This window comes from Panthera onca, chromosome A2 (assembly GCF_046562875.1).
Source record: "Panthera onca isolate mPanOnc1 chromosome A2, mPanOnc1 haplotype 2, whole genome shotgun sequence".
NCBI lineage: Eukaryota > Metazoa > Chordata > Mammalia > Carnivora > Felidae > Panthera > Panthera onca.
Genome location: NC_138340.1, coordinates 132,261,016 through 132,272,513, shown reverse-complemented (window position 1 = coordinate 132,272,513; position 11,498 = coordinate 132,261,016).

The following is an 11,498-nucleotide window of genomic DNA, read 5'->3' as shown; positions in this document are numbered from 1 at the left end:
GACTGGGCAAATGAACTTTATTCATATTCTATTTTCACTTCACCTATGCTCAGAAGACTCAACCTACAATTATGTAAGATGGTTCATCCTACTTCTTTACCACAGTGACCATGATTTCCAGTGTTTAAAAAGTGAAAGAGAATACCACCTTCCAGGTAGGCTAGCACCTATTTTTTTTCCTTCTCTCTCCATTCTGGGAAAGTTCAGGATCAGAAACCTTATCAGGCACCTTCTCACCCTCGATTTAAATTCCAATTACTCTCCTGGGGTAAGGAAATAGGCCATTCCTAAATTTAAAAAATTTGCAACCAGGGGCAAATAGTGAAAGTATGTATTTATCACATCTCCTGTAGTGATTCTAATTCTCTGATATCAGTTCTTAATGGATCATTTCCCTTACATCTTTATATTTTATATGAAACTATACTTGAAAATGATCTAATGTTAGTCTACTTGTTCATGAATTCATAACTCTTTTCTTTTGCACTCTATTGTTCTTTAAAGTTTTTTTTCAAGTAAATCTGTATAATGCATGATGAAAATTTATCCTAAAGGGCTTCTTATATAAATGAGTGTGATAAACATCTCACTATGGTGACTGCTAATACATTAAAACCTTTTCAGTTGTTCTTTTCAAGAGGTTATTCTGAAAGATACAAAGCACTCTTCTTTAGACTCCATAGAGGCAGTGGAGAAATCACCTCCAAGTGAGGAGAAGCAGAGAAATGATGATGTATTAGTGATGAAGGATTCCTTTATCAATTAGGAAGCACCTTTGGACTTTCCATTGTCAAGGAGTGTGATAGTGATCTCATTGCAATTGCTTGGATAAAGAGGATAGATACTGCTTCCTTTTAGGGGACTCGACTGATCCTCAGAGTCAGATTTTACATACTATCCCAGTCTTTATTATGGATACAACAAAAATATCCAGAAGAGTTTAGCTGCTTATACCCAGGAGAACAACTTCAGGAGTGGCAGGGGCCACACTTTAAGCACTTCTTTTAGTTATTAGACAAGATCTACTTAAAGAGTTTGAGGGGGAAGACCATCAAATTGTGAGCTGAGCAACGGCTGGCTTTGCCTATACTGCTAGTGCTCTGATAACAAGAGGGGAAAAAATTCCCTTCTTCTTGTAAACCTGCTTCTTTTACAATAAAATGTAGTACAGTGTCTACTGGCTTTCTAGAATCCCTTCCAGTTTAAATGTGCTCTAGTATACAAACGTCTTCTGGTAAGCCCTTCAATACCAGCTCTTATTTACTTCATCCTCTGTGAAAATAGTACAGAAAAATTAAGCTGAAATTTTGAGCCAGTCTTGCAATATTATGCAAGTAATGAAAGGACTCAATAATGTCTGATCTGAATTTGGTGATAATTATGATACTATCTTCATGGTCTAGTTCTAGGACATGCAGATTGCCTGTTAAGAGTGAAATGCCATTTGGCGTGCCTGGGTGGCTCATTGGGTTAAGCATCTGACTCTTGATTTCAGCTCAGATTATGATCTCATGGTTCATGAGATTGAGCCCTGGGTCAGCCTCTGAGCTGACTGCATAGAGCCTGCTTGGGATTCTTATTCTCTCTCTGCTCCTACCCTGCTTGGCTTGCGTAAGCATGCTCCCTCTCTGTCTCTCCCTCGAAAGAAAAAGAAAGAAAGAAAGAAAGAAAGAAAGAAAGAAAGAAAGAAAGAAAGAAAGAAAGAAAATGTTATTCATCACAGCAGTCTAGTGTGGTTCAGCCAGTTGTTTATGTGATGTAGGCAACTTACCTAAATTATGTGTAGAAAGCTATCAACTGAAATTTTTAAAATTAAAAGAAAGTCACAGTCTAATAAACTTTTAACGAAGTAAAAGGATGAACATTAATCATTGTATCTGAAAATATTTCTCTAATTCACATTGGAGAAGTTGAGTTACACTTCCTGTGATAAATTGTGGTCCCCTTAAAGGCAAGAGCACTTTCTCATTCACCCTGGCACAGGGTAAAAGTATTAATAAGTATTTACTGAAGTGAATCTTATGAAATAGAACTTTAGGGAGTTCATCGATTGTGTGTGTTGGGACAAGCACTTTTATACACACAATGAACAAACAGGCACGATTCAGTACACAAGTTTAAGCACATTGCAGTAAACTTCATGAGGTATATAGAGTCAGAATTAGAAAATTAAAAAGGACCTTGGGGATTATCTAATTGTTTTATGATATTGAAATTTTATTTTAATGAGAGAACATGACTAGAAATCACATTCTCATTCTCTGGGAGCTGGGAATGTGAAAGAATTTATATTTAGCCTTTCTGAGGGAATTACCAAGTTAAAATAAGTTTAAATTCCAAAAGTGTAGAAAGGAGAATATCAGATCCTTCCTATCCCCACCTGTTTACCCTTTAGGCCTCTAGGAACTTCCTGTCTTCTGTTGTGTTATTTTGGTATGGATTGAGGGTAGCAGTGATTATTTTTCAGATGGGCTGATGAGACTGGGGGTGGGAGATAGAAAGATTGGGAGCTGAAATATTCAATGGAAAAGATACAACAATTACAACTCTTCTTTTTCTTCTGTGGTTATTCCAGTGTAAAGTGAACACTGTAAGTTACCTTAAAAGGAAGTTACACAAGCAGAAAGAGAAGAAAGTGTTTATTATAAAAGCAATAATATCTAACGAATTTGTGCTTCAAAAATATAATATTTTATGCAAGTTTAAAGCAATATATTACCTTATGTTTCATTTCAGTGTATGTTACTATAAACCCAACACCTGCTGTTTGCTAGGCACCGTGCTTGACCTTTAAAAACAAGATACCATCTTGGGGCAACTGAGTGGCTCAGTCAGTTAAGCAACCAACTCTTGGTTTTGGCTCAGGTGATAATCTTACAGTTGCGTGAGTTCAAGCCCCACATTGGGCTCTGTGCTGACCCTGCAGAGCCTGCTTGGGATTCTCTCTCTCTCTCTTTGCCCCTCCCCTGCTCAGGCTCTCTCTGTCTCTATCAAAATAAATAAACTTTAAAAAAAAAGGTATCATCTCATTTAATATTCATGGCATTACTGTTATTATTTTTGCTTTACAAATATATAAAGAAAATGAGGATCCCTTAGAACAGTCAAATGTTTGCTCAAGGTCACAAGACGGTCAATGTATGAGCTATGTTTTAAATAGAATTTTCTTGACTCAAATGCTGTTTTCATAATGGGCTGCTCTCTCCCCAGTGGACATCAGTTGAACTGAATCTAGTGTAAAACGGCAGGTAGATGAAGGGTACTAGCTTTGGGACTAATTCCATCCTTTACTAACTAGCTGTGCTGAAAAAATTTAGTTCCATCAAAGTAAAGCTCAAAAATCAGAAAACTCATCAGTGGTGTGAGAAATCATGATAGTGGTTACCTTTGCGAAGTAGCCACTGGGAATGGATATGAGACAGATCTCTGGCTGAGCACTGGTGATCTATTTTTTTAGACCAAGGGGTGGTTAAATGGCTAGGTTCACTTTGAGAAAAATTCAGTGAGCTGTACACTAATGGTTTATGAACTTTTCTGCACGAACGCAATACTTTAAAAGTTTTCTTTCAGTTGACATAATTTTATGAAGAATTTGATTAGCACAGTAAGTTTTTATGAGAATATCAAATGCTGCTTCCACAATAAAAATAAAAATAGTGGTGCTGGGAAAACTGGACAGTGATATGCAGAAAAATGAATCTGGACCACTTTCTTACACCATACACAAAAATAAACTCAAAATGGATGAAAGACCTAAATGTAAGACAGGAAACCATCAAAGTCCTTGAGGAGAAAGCAAGCAAAACCTCTCTGACCTTGGCTGCAGCAACTTTTTACTCAACACGTCTCTGGAGGCCAGGGAAACAAAAGCAAAAATGAACTATTGGGACCTCATCAAAATAAAAAGCTTCTGCACATTGAAGGAAACAATCAGCAAAACGAAAAGGCAACCGACGGAATGGGAGAAGGTATTTGCAAACGACATATCAGACAAAGGGTTAGTATCCAAAATCTATAAAGAACTTATCCAACTCAACACCCAAAAAACAAATAATCCAGTGAAGAAATTGGCAAAAGACATGAATAGACACTTCTCCAAAGAAGACATCCAGATGGCCAACCGACACATGGAAAGATGCTCCACATCACGCATCATCAGGGAAACACAAGTCAAAACCACAATGAGATCCACCTCACACCTGTCAGAATGGCCGACATTAGCAACTCAGGCAACAACAGATGCTGGTGAGGATGCGGAGAAAGAGGATCTCTTTTGCACTGCTGGTGGGAATGCACACTGGTGCAGCCACTCTGGAAAACGGTATGGAGGTTCCTCAAAAAATTAAAAATAGAACTACTCTACAACCCAGCAATTGCACTACTAGGTATTTATCCAAGGGATACAGGTGTGCTGTTTCAAAAGGGCACATGCACCCCCATGTTTATAGCAGCACTATCAACAATAGCCAAAGTATGGACAGAGCCCAAATGTCCATTGATGGATGAATGGATAAAGAAGTGGTGTATATATACACAATGGAGTATTACTCAGTGACCAAAAATAATGAAATCTTGCCATTCACAGCTACGTGGATGGAACGAGAGGGTATTATGCTAAGTGAAATCAGTCAGAGAGGGACAAATACCATATGATTTCACCCATATGAGGACTTTAAGATACAAACCAGATGAACATAAGGGAAGGGAAGCAAAAATAATATAAAAACAGGGAGGGGGACAAAACATAAGAGAACAATCTCTCTTAAGTATGGAGAACAAACAAAGGGTTTCTGGAGGGGTTGTGGGAGAGGGGTGGGCTAAATGGGTAAGGGGCATTAAGGAATCCACTCCTGAAATCATTGTTGCACTATATGTTAAGTAACTTGGATATAAATTAAAAAAGTAAAAAAATAAATAAATAAAAATTTTTAAAAAAGTAACCCTGGGGTGGGGTTACTAATATAAATTAGGTTGTGGCACAAAATGACAAAGATCTTTTTCTTAAAATTTTTAAAAGTGAGATGTGCTGCCTTATGATGCAGTGAGTTTGCAATCACTAAATTTATCTAAGGTAAAGATAGAAACATTCCTATTAATAAATCTTAAAGGGGAGTCTTTAAAGGGTGGAGGTAGACAGAATAACTTCCAAGGAACTTTCTTACTCTAGGAGACATAATTTTAACCTTATCATGAACAAACACAAGCTCCTGAATGTGTTCTCCCAAATAATTTTCCAAACACTGGTCATCAGTGAGCAAATCATTTAAACTTTCAAGCTGATTCCACCTGAAAGAACACGTATTTCTCAGTTCCTTGTATTTTTGACAACTCTTTTGTTATATGATTTAAAAATATATATGACTAAACTACTGGTTAAGCAAGAGATTATGTCCAGATTTTTTTTTTTATTCTTAAGAAAAATCTAAAATAATCCCAAACAGTTGACTACTCTATTGGTAAAAGATGATGTGCCAAGGGAAAATTTTAAATGATGCTAAATATATCTATTCACTGTTCCAGGAGTGCCTTGTGAAAAATTGAGCAAGTTCTATTTATTTCTCCCCTAAATAAATTAGATATGCATAATGTGTGTATGTGTTCACATAAACATCATCATGTATTTTTCATATTATATAGCAAAGAGATTTTTATAATGGGTCCTGATTCGATTTGTGCCCAACTTTAGGTGCATGAAAGGGACAGACTGGTACATGTTCTACTTTTAATTTACAGGACTGCCTCCTCCTGACTGTCAAGTCATTTGTGGATCCCAATAATTCTTAAATATTTGGTTCAGAGACCCAGGAAGTAAATTTGGTATAGTCAACACAGTAAAATGGAGACACGCACAAATTTAACATATACTTGCAGAGAATTTTCAGATCCTTTGTTTTCCATCCACTTACCCTGCAATGTCAATAGATCCCAGGTTTCAAGCTCCTAGCCTGGTAAACTAATATGTGCAGTAGAGGCAACTAAGTAATGCTGACAATGTTGCTGACTTTGTTAGAATGTTAAACGCTGTTAGGCATTGCACCCTGCATGGCAAATTCAGTTTAAGGTTCTTTAAGCTGTTACCGAAGCATTAACTATTTATCCTCATCCAAAACTGTGCCAAGCATTGCATAAAGTGAATATATATCTTTAGAACTTCAGGAGAAACTCCTGGTTGATGCTACATTTTTGGCTATATTAAGTGACTCAAATGGGAGAAGAGCCATAAAGGTCAATTAATAATTTACTAAGAAATTATTAAGTTATACTGGTCTTTGAGAAATTTATGATCTATTTTTCTTCTAGGGCTAATACTGGATTCACCCCCAACCTGAGTTAAGAATCCAGTTGACCACTTAGATTTTGATGTTTTTATATGCAAAATGAAGGGGTTAATGCTTGATTGCTTCGCAACCTTAGAACTGTAGATTTTTTTTTTAAAGTTGTATTTCTATGTATTTATTTCAATCAAAGGAGTTTAAAGAACATTATTTAATCCATAGAAAATAAGCACTTGGTGCTTGAATATTATACTAGTTTTTCTTTTGTAAATTAAGCTAAGGAATGAGGATGCTGCCTTTGGTGGCAAACTCTTTTCCTGTAACATGATCAATTACCTACACTGAATCATTCATCTCTCCATGGGATAAATGACACATACCTTTAAAAATTTATCTTCACCTGGCAAAGTTTCCACTTTCTGCTGATTTATCTGCGTGTCCTCTGTTGGTAGATGTGCACATTTGCAGAGGATTTTTTCCAGTAATTGGCATCTGATGAGCCAATCTGTGTCTCAAACTATGTTTGAAGTAGTGTCCTTTAACTAATAGTCCTTTAAAATACCAAGTATCAATATTAGTTCTAAAAAGATCATATAATTCATTTTTATAACTTAGATCAGTAATTCCCAAATAGGAGTATAGCTGAGTCTCCGAGGGAGAGAGAGGACAGTGTAAGATATTATATTTACCCAAAGCAGCAAAGGTTAAAAAAGGTTGAGTGACTCTGTCATGAAGAAAAATTATCTGGACACTCTGGAGATCTTTCATCAAATGGAAAAAAGAAAGTTCACAAAAGTTAATTGATTTTAAAAAATAAACTGGATCTAGAACAAATGAATTTTAATGACTATTTTTCAAAAAATGATTACTTTGTTAATTCTGAATTGTAAAGCTAAAAGTTGGTGTATGTATGGGATAATATGGAGAACACCAGACAGAAAGCAAGAAAGAGCTGGGTTCAAGTTCCAGCTCGGTTACTAAATGATGGGGCTTTCACTATTCCAGGCTTCCATTTTCCTTTATGAAAGTGAAGGGACTAGCCTACGTGATTTCTAAATGCCTTAAAATTCTGCTACTCTGTAACTCTACTAAGTTTTTATGCCTTTTTTAAAATAAAACTATTGTATAGATTCTATGTCAAAAACAAAAACAAAAACACCTAATACTTGAGGGATGACAGCTATGATTCTTTCTAACCAGAACACAAGTCCTTGTCTCTCTGGCCCACAGACTCACAGATCATGTACCTTAACCGATCTATACCGGAATCACTTGTGCAGTGTCATCAACCTCGAAGCTCTTATTCAGTAGATCTAATGGTGCACCTGAACCTGTGTCATCTGAACACCTCTCAGTGATGCTTGGTTGAAAATCACTCTTTCACGTTCTTTTGACAAAATGTCTCTTGAGTTTAAGTTGCAAAGATTTATGACAACAAGGGAAACAGATACAAAGTTATAATCTCAGAAAAGAGGGTTTCTTTCTTTGCCATCTGTGGATAAACTCAATATTTCTTATTTATGACCCTCACCGGATCAGAGTTTACAGATGTTAGATATTTGAGTATTTTGCTGTGACAACAAATTATCAGGGAATAAGAATTTAGTTGGCATTGAGATAGACTATGTATAAGGCAAGAGGAACACACATACGTATTTTAAATTATATATGCTTAAATATAGTGCATAAGCACATAATGATAACTTAATAATAAACTTTTAATCTCTGATACCTTTGTCCCTCTAGCTCCATTTGGCACTTTTTTCACCCTTCTCTACCCAGCTTCTTTGCACCAGGAGACTGACCTGAATGAACTGTAATTGTCCCCAAAGCCTCTGGCCAATGCCTAATTCTGGTAGGACATCATATGAAAGGAGAAAAGTAAATTAAGTGTATTTTTGTTTCTAGATCTCTCCTGGAAAGGTCATATTTGGCTGGCTGTGTCCCTCAACCAAAGATCATGGTGCTCTTTGCTTTCAAGCTCTGATGATTACCCCTTTCCTCATCCATTGAGGGAAGGTAACCAACGCTGTTGCAACTGGCTCCCAGTTTGTTGCACTAGCCCTGTGGCTTTTCTGCATTTACACTTTATAAATAGATCCTTGTAAATAAACCCTCCTGGAATTATCTTATTTTGAGCATGACATTGATTTCCCACTTACTGGGATCCTGACTGATACAGATGTTAAAGGTGACTTTGAGACTCTTTGATAAGTATGAAGTGGAATATGTGAAAACTCGAGCTGTAGTTTGTTAAAAAAAAAAAAAAAAGGTATGCCTATACAGTTGAAGAACAGGGTGGTAAAAGTCATGTTAAAATTGAAGTAGTAGTGAATATGAGAAAATGGGACGTTGGTTTGACCTAGGATATTAAGAAGAAGCAAGGAGATGTGAATTTCAACTGAATACAAATATGAAATCACAAGGCTGAAACCGGTAGTGTTTCTGTACCTGCTCCAGAGACACCTGATCTGTGATTAACAGAATACTATGGGCAAGCTGGAAGGAGTTCCTAGAGGAGTAACAAAATGATAAAAAAGTGCTGGAGGACTGACATGTGAGAAGAGATTAAAAGGATGAAATCACCGGGCTTTAGCTAAGTGACTAAGGAGCAACATTCAACTGTCTCCAATCTTGTGAAGGTTATAGACTCCTAAAGAGAGGCAGTGATTACTACAGATCAAGGGAATAGTGCTCTGTGTAAAGAGACAACTTAAGAAGGGAAAAGTTTACCTCAAATAACAAGCCCGTTTTCTAATGTAGAGCTATTTTGTGTCTTATAAAACTATGTTACAGAGTTAAGTGTTACATATTATAGTCTTTGAAAAAGACAAAATCAAACAAATTACAAATTATTACTTAATATTCTATATGTAGGTTCTCTATAATCTATTATCTATTGATGTATCTTAGAAATCAGCCTTCCATAGCATATTTAGAAATAAAAATAATGCCTGCTATTATTACAGTAAGTTTTGTGTTAGACATTTAACACACAGCTCATTTAATCGTTAACATTGCATAACAGTTATAGAAAATGAGGGTTAGAAAATTTGAGCAAAATTCTGAGCGTTGCCCAGCTACTAAGTGGCAGAGCCCGAATACAACCCATGGGTCTTTATCTCTGTCTCTGCTTATCATCCTTCAATAGTTAAGTTACTTCTGTATATTATTGTATCTATAAATTTTCATTCTTCTATTGTTTACATGACTGTAAGGATTATTGACTAATTCTTTAAATTATTTTGTTACTATTTTCCTTGAATACCTAGTGATATATTTAGGTAACTTGGATTATGTCTACTCAAAGTTTATGGTCATGAACTTTGCCAAGGATAGCCATTTCCATAGCCATTTTCCATTCTTGCACAATCCGTGAGGTTACCACTCCTTCTTGTTTTATGGGTAAGGTAAGGCCCAAATAACTTAATTTCCTTATTCTAGATCCTACTCATTTTTAATTAAAAAAATAATTTCCTGAACCACTATTTTATGCAATTCAAATTGTCCAATAAGTTATAATATACTTACAAAGCTATGATATTAAAGAAATGCTATTGGACAGCCCGCCTTTTTTAATTAATCACCTCTCACAATTTAATTAATTGAGGGGCATCTGGGTGGCTCAGTCAGTTGAGCAACTGACTCTTGGTTTCAACTCAGGTCATGATATCATGGTTAGTGAGTTCGAGACCCACATCTAGCTCCATGCAGACAACAGGGAGCCTGCCTGGGATTCTCTCTCTCCCTCTCTTTCTGCCCCTCCCCTGCTCTCTCTGTCTCTCAAAAGAGATAAGCTGAAAATTTATTTTTTTATGTTTTTAATTTAATTCATTGAGTCAAAGAGATAGCGAAAGATCTTGCTCATGTCTAATATTTCAAAGAGTACAGAAGAATATCAAGTCAAGAGTCTCCTCTACCCTACAACCCTCAACCACTATGATCAGAGATAACCACTGCTAACAATGTCTTCTGTGTCTTTCCAGGAATTTTCTGTGCAAATATCTGTACACACTTTCTTTTCTCACTTAGCTATTTATCTTGGTTATCTTTCTGTATCAATATATAAAGAGCTACTGTAGCCTTTTAATGACTACAAAACATTTTATTGTATGGGTGTCCCAGTATTTACTTTCTTGTTGATGGATGTTTGTATAGTTTCTAGAGTTTTAAAATAATTCTGTTATGAATACACACACACACACACACACACAAATTTATCTTTGTATACTTAGGTTGTACTGATAAGGCAATTTCTAGCTGGAACATTCCAGGGCCAAAGCTTATGCATATTTAATTTTTTTAATAGGTATTTACCTGATTGTCATCCCCAAAGTGGGTTTTACACGAACACAAAAATTCAGTGGTCTAAAAAGGCTGCTCACATTTTAAAACTCACATCAAACTCCAAGATTTCATGGTATTAACTTCTGCTCTGTGGGCATGAAATGGCAATTTGCCAAAGATGAACATTTTATTCTACATAAATATTTCACTCCTGGGCCAGGCTTACCATTGCTCATATATATTTTCAAGTCAATAACATATCACTTGTGTGTATTTTTCCATAGCTTAATTAAAAGAAACTCACTAATGTTTAAAATAACGGATTTGACTAATTATTTGTTCTAGGCCTTGGCTTAGGCCATTTCTCCCACCTGGAAAATCCGCTTCACTCCAACCCTGCATGTCTGTATCCTACCTACCCTTCATGCTTTATTTCAAATGATGCCTTCTCCATCTAAATCATGTTTCCTGAGAATTCCCAGCACCTCTATTTAACCCTTTTATAGTTCACATTTTACACTCACTGTAAGGCCCTGTTAAATAGTAGCTACCATTATTATTAGGCACTGGATTTTTCCAGTTCTACAAATGTTCTTATTTTTTTCCGTCTGCCCTTGTCTGCTCCAATAGATTGATTTAGCTCAAACTACATATTAGTATTGTGGTTGTTTTTATTTTTAAGATCAACTGGTTATAACAATTTTTAATTGTAAAGCTTCAGATTTTTCAACACAGTAAAAAATGATCTAAAATGTCTTTTTAGAACTCAGCTCATAAACAAATGCAACTTTAAAAACTGAGAGTTAAATCTGAAACATACTGGTGAGAGTAACATGGATGCTATCATATTAAAGGCCTTTGGAGGCGAGCTAGCATAGTTTACACGCCATTGGACCTATTTATAGAGCTGACTCCTTTCTGCAATGTCAACTGTAA